The sequence below is a fragment of the Nicotiana attenuata genome, unplaced genomic scaffold (genome assembly GCF_001879085.1).
Source record: "Nicotiana attenuata strain UT unplaced genomic scaffold, NIATTr2, whole genome shotgun sequence".
NCBI lineage: Eukaryota > Viridiplantae > Streptophyta > Magnoliopsida > Solanales > Solanaceae > Nicotiana > Nicotiana attenuata.
The window spans coordinates 413,826-424,793 of NW_017670395.1; positions in this window are offsets into that span (position 1 = coordinate 413,826).

A 10,968-nucleotide genomic window follows, 5' to 3' on the forward strand; every position below is an offset into this window, starting at 1 on the left:
TAGTCATTTCTTCGCGTTCGCGAACCCTTGCACGCGTTCGCGTAGAACAATTTCTGGACCTCAGCATTTTTCCTTAATCGCGATCGCGTTACAGGCCACGCGTTCGCGTAGCTTTAAAAATCCCAGGCCTTCGCGTTCGCATCCTACTCCTCGCGATCGTGAAGAGCATATCTGACATCTTCCATCTTTCTTCTCCGCGAACGCGATCTAATCTCCGCGTTCGCGATGCATTGAGTGTCTGGACAGTATTTAACATTTCAAAAATGAGGGTTAGCCATTTTTAACAAAACTCAAGCTAGAGAGCTCGGATTTGGTAGAAATTTTGAGGGGTTTTCAAGAGCAACGATTGGGTAACGATTCTCTACTCTCTTATGCTTAATACCCACTAATCTAATCACGATTTCACCTTTAAATTTCGGATTTTGAATGAAATTGGGTGAAAGTTCATAGACCAAACTATTGGGTTTTGAGGAGGCATTTGACCTCCGATTTGGGAGATTTTTATATGGTTAGACTCGTGAGAGTACGAGGGTTCTGAAATGTGAAAATTATTCGATTCCGGGGCGTTGGCCTGGAGGGCATTTTAGTCATTTCACCTAACTTTACGCCGTAGCTTTGAATTTATTAGCAAAACCAGGTGGTTGCGATGTTATTTACAATATGTAATTGAACTGAATAGATTTGAGCCATTTGGAGTCGGATACTCGTGGCAAGAGCGTGATTTCTAGTTGATATTGAGCCGGTTCGAGGTAAGTGGCTTGTTTAACCTTGTGTGGGGGATCTTTTCCCTTAGGATATGATCTTGAATATTTGAATGCTCCGTACATGAGGTGACGAGCGCATACTTGAGCTAATTGTTGTAAATCCATTTCTACTTGAAGTATTTAAATTGAGCTTTCTTGTTTACTTGTTCCTTTTAACTGTAAGTTTGTACTTGTGCTAGCTTAGAGACTCATGTTTAGCTGACTTACCTGCTTATTTGCTTTAACTGTGCTATTTGTACTCTGTGAAGCATGTTAGGCTATAATTTACTACTTCGTGTCCTAATTTTTAGCATTGTTCCGAGATTTAGGAATCGTTGTTGTTGTGTGTTTAATTTGGGACTACGGGACGACTTCCCGGGAGATCCCCTGTACTTGAGATATTCTGGACTGAGGGTGCGGGATACCAAGAGATCCCTGGCACATGTGTTTCTATATATATATATTGGGATACCAAGAGATCCCCGACTTACTTATTGAGGATACTAAGAGATCCTCGGGATACCGAGAGATCCCTAGTATTGATGATGAGGATACCAAGAGATCATCGGGATACCAAGAGATCCCCCGGCTACTATTCCTTGTGAGGGCAGTTTTTTCCGTGTATTGTTACCTTTGCTTTCTATTACTGTTCTTCCTTATTTACCTGGTTTAGATTCTCGCTGTAGACTTTATTTAAACTATTTCTGTTATCTCATTATTTATTATGTTATCTCAGTAGGGCCCTGACCTTCCTCGTCACTACCCAACCGAGGTTAGGCTTGGCACTTACTGAGTACCGCTGTGGTGTACTCTTGCTCTTCCTGCGCATGTTTTTCATGTGCAGATCCAGGTACTTCCTCCCAGACGTATCATCCTCGTGGTGGAGAGTCCTAGCTGAGACTTGAGGTATATCTGCTACGTTCGCAGACCAGGAGTCTCTACTCTATTCCGGCTTTAGCAGATAGTTCCTTTTCTTTCCTTTCATGTTGATTAGACATTCTGGTGTAGAGCAGTTTACTACATTCTATTAGCCTGTGTTTCCCGTGAGTTTCCGGATTTTGGATTTAGTTGCAGACTTCCGCATATTTTGAGTTGTATATGCCGAGTGGCCTTATATACAGTTGTTATTTCCGTATGTTCAATTTTAATTTATTATTCCGCAAATGTTAACTTGTTATTCCGCACTGTTAGGCTTACCTAGTTGTAGGAACTAGGTGCCATCACGACATGTTCATGGAGGGTGAACTGGGGTCGTGACAAGTTGGTATCAAAGCTCTAGGTTCATAGGAGTCACGGAACACAGGCCGGTTTATTATAGTCTCGCTGATCGGTACGGAGACGTCTGTACTTATCTACGAGAGGCTATGTAACTGTTTAGGAGAAATCTTCATTTCATTTGAACTCCTTGTCGTGCGATATTTCGAACATCGATTCTAAACTTCTGACTTCTATTCTCTCACAGATGGTGAGGACACGTGCTACTCGTGATGATCAGGCACCCGCGCCCCCTCCTGCAGCTGTCAGAGGCCGTGGCCGGGGGAGAGGTCGAGGACGCGCACGTGGTGCAGCCAGAGCACCTGCGCGAGCTGCCGCCGAGGTACCACCAGCAGATCCAGCCGGAGCCCAGGCACCTGTCACACCTACTACTGCCGCTACTACTCCAGCGCTCTAGGAGACTTTGGCTCAGTTCATGAGCATGTACACCACCTTGGCTCAGGCGGGGTTGCTTCCCATTGCTGCAGCCACATCCCAGGCCGGGGGAGGAGCACAGACTCCCGCCGTCCGCACTCCTGAGCAGCGAGTGCAGGTTGAGCAGGTTCCCGAGATTATTCTGGCACCGCCTGCAGCACCAGTTCAGCCCGAGGATGGGTCAGCTGCTTCAGAGGACGAGCAGCGCAGGCTTGAGAGGTTCAAGAAGTATGATCCCACAGTGTTCAGTGGATTAGCATCAAACGATGCCTTGGGATTTCTAGAGGAGTGTCATCGTATTCTTCGCACTATGGGCATAGTGGAGTCCAGCGGGGTTTCTTTCACTGCTTTTCAGCTTCGGGGAGCTGCCTATGATTGGTGGCGCACTTATGAGATAGACAGTCCAGTCGAGGCTGCTTCATTGACTTGGACCCAGTTCTCGGACATGTTTATGAGAGAGTTTGTTCCCCAGAGCCTCAGAGATTCATGGCGCGCAGAGTTTGAGCACTTGCGTCAGGGTGCTATGACAGTTTCAGAGTATGCCATCCGTTATACCAGGTTGGCCAGGCACGCACCGGCTTTGGTTGCTACAGTTCGGGAGAGAGTTCGCAGGTTCATTGAGGGTCTTATTCCACCCATCAGATCTAGCATGGCTCGAGAGTTGGAGATGGACATTCCTTATCAGCAGGTAGTGAGCATTGCTAGGAGGATTGAGGGTATGCTCGCCAGGGAGCGAGGAGAGAGGGAGGCCAAGAGGTCTCGAGAGTCGGGTCACTACTCTGGTGCCCATACCCCATCAGCAGGTCGTTATGGCAGAGGTTATTCGGGTCGCCCTGTACATTCAGCTCTTCCAGCAGCCAGCAGTACTCCAACTCCACCTCCACCTCAGGAGCCTTACTATGCACCTCCAGTTTCTAGCGCGCCTCCTGTGCGGGGTGTTTCCAGAGGTCAGTCCAGCAGGCCTAGTCCCAGCCAGTCACAACCACCGCGTCCTCCCAGAGCTTGTTACGAGTGTGGTGATACATGTCACTTGGTGAGGGATTGCCCCAGACTTGGGAGGAGCGCGCCCCCACGGACTTCTCAGCCACAGCGTGCTCCTCAGGGTTCTCAGGCCATGGTCACAGCTCCAGCTGCTACCCCACCTGCCCAGCCAGCTAGGGGCGGAGGTCGGGGAGATAGAGGTCGCCCTCGCGAGAGGGGCCGGGCCAGATATTATTGTATTCCTGCTCGCACTGAGGCTGTTGCCTCAGTGCAATATATCAATAACTGACAACAAAATATATAAGAAAAATAATATCAACTATCTCGTAGGGCATGTGATGACAACTCAACGAAGAAAAGCTCATCTTTATCAACAAATCATCAAAAAAGTGGGGCATGTGATAGAATGTCAAGCTCAACAAACAACTTATAAAAAATACAAGACAAACTTTTAAGGAACGTATATGCAATCAAAATATCAACCCCATTTCAATGCATAAACAACATATAGAAGACACCCCCGAATCATCACATAACATCATCAACAACGCCACTCTTATTTCGTCGCGTGCACATAACAAAGAATACCTCCCTTATGTCGTCGCATGCACATATCGCCACCCTTATTTCGCCGCATGCACACAACAATCATACCTCCCTTACGTTGCCATGCACATATCGCTACCCTTATTTCCTCGCATGCACATAACAATAAAATGCCTCCCTTAAGTCACCACATTCATATAACGTCGCCCTTATTTTGCCACGTGCACATAATAATAAAATGCCTTCCTTATGTCTCCGCATGCACATATCGCAACCCTTATTTTGCCGCTTGCACATAACAATAAAATTCCTCCCTTATGTCGCCGCATGCATATATCGCCACCCTTATACTCCACATAACAACAATCAACCTACACAACATATCCACATGTGTAACAATATTATAAAACATTAATACCAAAGCTTCATCAAGATATAAGTTCACAGCTTAACAATAAAGTGCACAAAGATATGAAAATAATATAAAAGTGCGGAGGAGTGTTCAATAAATAAAGCATGACTATGGCTAAGTCAAATATAGCGATCATGATCATGTAGTCTCAAAGTGGTCTTAGCATGTTTCATATAAATTACACTATCAAATAAAGGCATATTAGTAGCCTACGGTCTAATCCGGCCATAAGCCACACATAGTACCCTTGTACACGCTTGTCACCTCATATACACGACGTCGCTTTTCACATAACACGAACAAGTAATTAAGGCCAATTACATCAAACGAGACAAATAAATATTCTAAAAATAACTTCCCGCACGAATCATCTTCCAAACGACTCGAATCTAGCCAAAAATAACTCAATAATATCAAATACTGCTATAGAAATCAAATCCAAACGATAAAGGTCAAATCTTTAATTAAATACTCAAAGTCAACCCGGGACCACATTTCGGAACCCAGCAAAACTCACAAATTTTGATAACTCATTCAATACGAGGCCAACCATAAAAGTTTTATCCAAATTCGATTCTGAATCGATATTCAAATCCCAATTATTCACTTTAGAAAAGTTTTGCCAAAAATTCCCAATTTCACTCTTATATTCACCAATCAAATGCCAAAATCAAAGATAGAAGCATGAATAATATTCAAATATGGGTAAAAAATTAACCAAATTCAAATAGTGAAAATCCCCTCAAAAATTGACCGAATCCGAGCTTCCAATCTCAAAATGTGATAAAATGAGCTTAAAGTCCTAAAGTGAAAACTTATATGCACTGACCAGTTATACACATCGTGATCACAGAATAACCTTCATGATCGCGATGAACAAAGTGACACTGACCCAGAAGAATGCACTGACCCAGAACAAAGTGACGTGATCATGTTTGAGCTCTGTGATCGCAAAAGCCAATGAACCACAGAGAACGCGAGCTCTTCCCCCGAACGCGGAAGCCAAGGATCCAACTGCCTCCAGCAATACTCCACGATCGTGAAGTGACGAGTGCGAATGAGATAGCCAGCTCCACTTCCTTAAGAAAATGCGGGACCTCATTGAGAATGCGATGCATTGCCAGCTGCCCAACAATCTTCTACTTGATCGCGTAGATCCACCCCCCGACCACAAAACACATCAGATGCACCAAAAACCAGCACTGCCCAACACCTTCAAAATGGTCCGAAACCATCTCGAGTCACACCCGAGGCCCCCAGGACCCCGTCCAAATATGACAATAAGTCCAATACATTATCCAAACTTATCCAATAGCTTGAAACATCATAAATAACATCAAAATTAAGAATCGAAGACCAAGATCATTCTCTTAACTTTCAAACCTTCAAACTTCACCGAACGAGTGTGAATCCTACGAAATCAACTCGGAATGAAATCAAACCTTTACACATAATTTTCAAATGAAAAAACTGACCGTTCCAAGTTCCGGAATAACAATCCAAACCCGATATCCACGAAGTCAACTCACGGTCAAACTTATAAAAATTTTAAATCTTCAAATTTTCATCTTTCGCCAAATAGAGCCAAATCAACCTAGGAACCTTCAAACCCATATTTGTACATGCGCTTAAGTCTAAAGGTACCATACAAACCTATTGAAACCATCAAAATACGAATCTGAGATTGTTTACTCACAAGTCAAAATTGATCAACTCTTCCAACTTAATCCTTCTCAATTAAGAATTACTCTTCCGAATCAATCCCGAACTTTCCAAAAATCAAACCCAACTATTCTTTGCAAGTCTTAATACATCATATGAAGCTACTTAAGACTTCAAACCACCAAACGAAATACCAATGCCCGAAATGACCGATCCGATCGTTACATACTTGAAACTACCCATGCTGGTGTAGGAAGACAATTGAAAATTAGTCATTTTGCATAATTATGAGATTATGCCCCTTAATTGGGATTAATGTATTGCCAGCAAAGTCATGCCGAACCGCATGTCATTATGGCGAGACAGCTTAGCCGATCGGGCCGAGATCAAACGTATTGTCACGTACGTGGTGGTTATATGTTCTTATGTTGGTAACTAATGATCTCCCAACTAAAATGTTAATGTTTATTTAAAGGTTTTACTCATGTTACACATTTTCCTTATGCTTTAACATGTCATATTTGTTTCTATTAATTTTTTCTCCCTAGTTCCATTTGTTCTCTCCTTATGTTGAAATTCCATTTATTGTGAGGGTAATTAGCTATACATACTAGTTGTATTTCATATGTACTAACGTCCCTTTTGTCGGGGACACCGTGTAACGACCCGGCCGGTCGTTTTGAGAGTTAGTGCCTCGATCCCCTATAAAATGCTTTACCGTATCTATTTTTTGCTATTGCAACTTTCTGGGAGGTTCATTTTGGTTTTTGGAAGTGTTTGGGACACTTAGTCCCTAAAACAGAGGCTTAAGACTTAAAATTTGGACCGAAGTCGGAACTGTGTGAAGAATGACTTCGGAATGTAGTTCCATCGATTCTGTTAGCTGCGTTGGGTGATTTTAGACTTAGGGGCGTGTCTGGATTGTGTTTTGGATGTCCGCAGCTCATTTAGGCTTGAAATAGCAAAAGTCGAATTTTTGGAGTTTTTGGCCGGTAAGGGAATTTTTTATATCGGGGTCGGAATTCGATTCCGGAAACTGGAGTAGGTCTGTAGTGTTGAATATGACCTTTGTGAAAAATTTGAGGTCAATCGGACGTGGTTTGATAGGTTTCGGCATCAGTTGTAGAAATTTGACATTTCAAGTTCATTAAATTTGGATTGGAAGGTGATTTGTGTTTTTAGCGTTGTTTGACGTGATTTGAGGGGTTGACTAAGTTTTTAAGGTGTTTAAGGATTGGTTGATATGTTTGGTTGAGGTCCGGGGGGCCTCAGGTGAGTTTTGGGTGTTTAACGGATCAAACATTGAAGTTGAGCTTTGGGAGAAATGGCTGAAGTGTGCTGCATCTGGTATAATCGCACCTGCGCAAGATTGACCGCAGGTGCGAGCCCGCAGAAGCGAGCCATAGGGCCTAAGTGCGGATTGGAGGAGTTTGGTCTGTGGGCGTAGGTACGAAAGAGGGACCACAGAAGCGGAGTCACTTATGCGGAAGATGGAGCGCAGAAGCGGAAGGCCTGGAGCTGGATGGTCGCAGATGCAGATAGGCTTCCGCAGGAGCGGGTGCTCAGGTGCGACCCATGTGTCACAGATGCGAATTTTGGACCTTAAGTGAATTCCGCACCTGCGATGGTTTTTTCGCAGGTGCGGTTATGGGCTCGCAGAAGCGAGTTTGCTGGGCAGAAAAGAGAGAATTCGAGGCTTTGATTTCATTATCCATTTTTGGACCTTGAGAGCTCAGAAATTGGCGATTCTTTGTGAGATTTTCAGAGGAAGTCATTGGGTAACGATTCCTAACTTGTTTTCGGTTGTATCCCATTAATCCATAGTTGTTTTCTTCATTAAATTAGGGATTTGAGTTGGAAAATTGGGGAAAAGTGGAGAAAAGTTCCCCAACCGAATTTCTGAGTTTTGAGTGAGATTTTGACATTGGATTTGGATAATTTTGGTATGAGTGATCTCGTGAGTGAATGGGTATTCATAATTTGTGACTTTCACCCGATTCCGAAACGTGGGCCTTGGGAGGCTTTTTGGACGTTTTTCTAATTTCTTACCTTAGCTTTGATTTTGTTAGCTAGATTAGTTTCTTGTAGCTATATTTATGTTATTTAATTGGTTTTGGATAGATTTAGCCATCCGGAGCCGGATATTCGTGGAGAGAGCATTATTGTGGATTGATTTAAGCTTGGTTCGAGGTAAGTAACGTGCCTAACCTTGTGTGGAGAACTCCCCTTAGGATTTTGGTACTGTTTGATATATGAGCTTCGTGTACGTGAGGTGACAAGTGCGTACATGGGCTATTTGTTGAAAAACTTAGTTTTCATTAAGCAAGATATCTGTTTTTCCTTTAATTGAGCCACACTAGCATATGTAATAATCCTGTTTAGTTTAGAAAAATATGCCTACGTGCCTTAACTGCCTATCTGGACTCTGTGCAACATGTTTAATGTTTTTCCTTGACTGGTACTTAGTCGAAATTGCAGGTTCTTCTTGCTGTAGCAGTTATTTCCTTTGTTTGAGCTGCATATTTACTTTAGGACTATGGAACGGTACCCCGGTAGTTCCCGCCATTCTGCATATTTACTTTGGGACTACGGAACAGTATTTTGATAGATCCCCTTATTTTGCATATTTACTTTGGGACTACGGAACGGTATTCCGGTAGATCCCCCCTGCACATTTACTTTTGGGACTACAGGAGGGTATCCTAGGAGATCCCATGTTGTTATTCTCTGTGTTTTAGGTTGTTGTCCTTCTAAGCTTACATTCTTATTAAATTTTAGTATTTATTCTTACTGTGATATTTCATTCTTTTATATTTTAGTATATATATACTAGTAGGGCCCTGACCTGATGTCGTCACTACTCAACCGAGGTTAGGCTTGGCACTTATTGGGAACCATTGTGGTGTACTCATGCCCTTACCTGCATATATTTTTTCGTGTGCAGATCCAGATACTGCTTATCAGGCGCATTACCATTGAGACGAGATGGTTGTAGAGACTTCAAAGTATATTTGTCGTGTCCGCAGACCTCGGAGTCCCTATATACTCTTCCTCATGTTAAACCCTTCTTGTATTTCCTTCTTTGTTAGATTCTGGAGTTTAGAAGCACTGTTTTCTTCTTTAGCTTGTGATTTATGACATTTCGAGTTTTGGGAGAGTTTAGGTACTTATCGAAAAGTGATTGTGGTATATGCCGAGCGGCATCTCATTTCCTTGTTTAAATTTACCTGTTAGTTGATAATTTTTTATGTTTTTCATTCCTTTTCCCGCAAATGTTAGGCTTACCTAGTCGTAGAGACTAGGTGCCGTCACGACGGTTCACGGAGGGAGAACTTGGATCGTGACACACTGCATCTTTAATGGATGCAGGTGGTAACTCAGCAGGCGATACAGTTTCTCAATAGTAGTGTACTCTCTCTTCAGCTTATTATGGTGAGCCCTACTCTACACCGGGGCCTCATGTTGTATCCTGATCTTTTGTATATTATTTTGGGTATAGCCGGGGCCTTGTCATCAATATTTTTTTACTTTACTAATGACTGCGTAGAGGCTCCGTAGGGAAATTTGTGGGTCATGTATGTATGGGGGAATTAGAAATATTGTTTTGTCATTTTGATTCTACTTAAAACTATAGACTTGTATCGTTTTTGTCAACTACCAATGAAATTCCTTAAGTAATGGAAATCAGTATTGTGTAGTTCTATGTTCTTGGTGGTTTACTATATATTATTTCTAGGCACTATATAGGCTTGCTTGACTGGATTACCTTGGTTGAGTGTCGGTCCCGCTCCCCAAGGTTGGAGCGTGACACAGTCATCTTTACATTACTTATCTTATTACAATCTAGAATAATCTATTAGCAATTTAGATTTACCTTGTATTGGTGAAAAATGGACTTAATATGTGGTCCACTCAAATGGTCAATAAGTGGCAAGTATAGCCTAATCAGCTCCATATCAAATTGGAAGGCCAGCCAAGGAAGTACAACCCGAATCGTCTGAATTGGGATCCAGTGTTGTCATTCCGAAGGTAACCATCATGAGTCCCAGACAATGATCGAATCCAAAAAGATTGTTCGGATAAAATATCACTGTATAAGAATATTCGGAGGCAGCTATTCCTGAACGAGATAACCAACGTACCAGCAATTACAGAATTAACTCAGTAGTTACGAAAATTCAATATGACTCAGTAGTTACAAGTTTTCTAGAAAATAACAGATGGACTGAGTAAATGCTCAAAATGGATCATTGATCCAAGGAAAGTGGTTAAGTACTCAAAATGGACACACGATTTAAGGAAAGTGATTACCTGATAATTACTATAGCAGGCACACTTTACCACCATTTTTATAATTCAACACTCAAGCTCTGTTTGCCTCACTTATTCTATCAAGGATGATTCAATAAAAAAATATCTCTTCTCTGCTATATTTGATTATATTATTTGTCATTGAATCAGCATTTTCAATTTCTCGATTACATTGTATTGACAAAAAATTATATTTTTTGGATTGAACCGATTGCTTGTGGCCGACAAATACAAATTTAATTACTTAATCCATTAAGAATAATTTTAGGTTAAACATGCCTTTTGATCTGGTCCATTTTGATTTTGTCAACTAAATTTCTCTAGCACCACCTATAGGATATTCCAAAAGTGAAAGTCCTTGAAAATCTACTTCTATAAGCCAAAAATACTTGCATATAAATTAAAGATCCGGCAAAACCTTCCAAACTAAAGAGAAGTAATAAGGAAGAAAGTTGCAGGTCACAGTTCTCGCCCTCAAACACACTTTCATCCAAGGGTTCAACTACAACGACATAAGTCCCACCAGTTAATGCAACTTGCATACATGACATCTGGATAATGAATTTATGTTCCATCTCTCATTGTTATGACCGCATTATTATTCGACAACAAATTAATAATTGT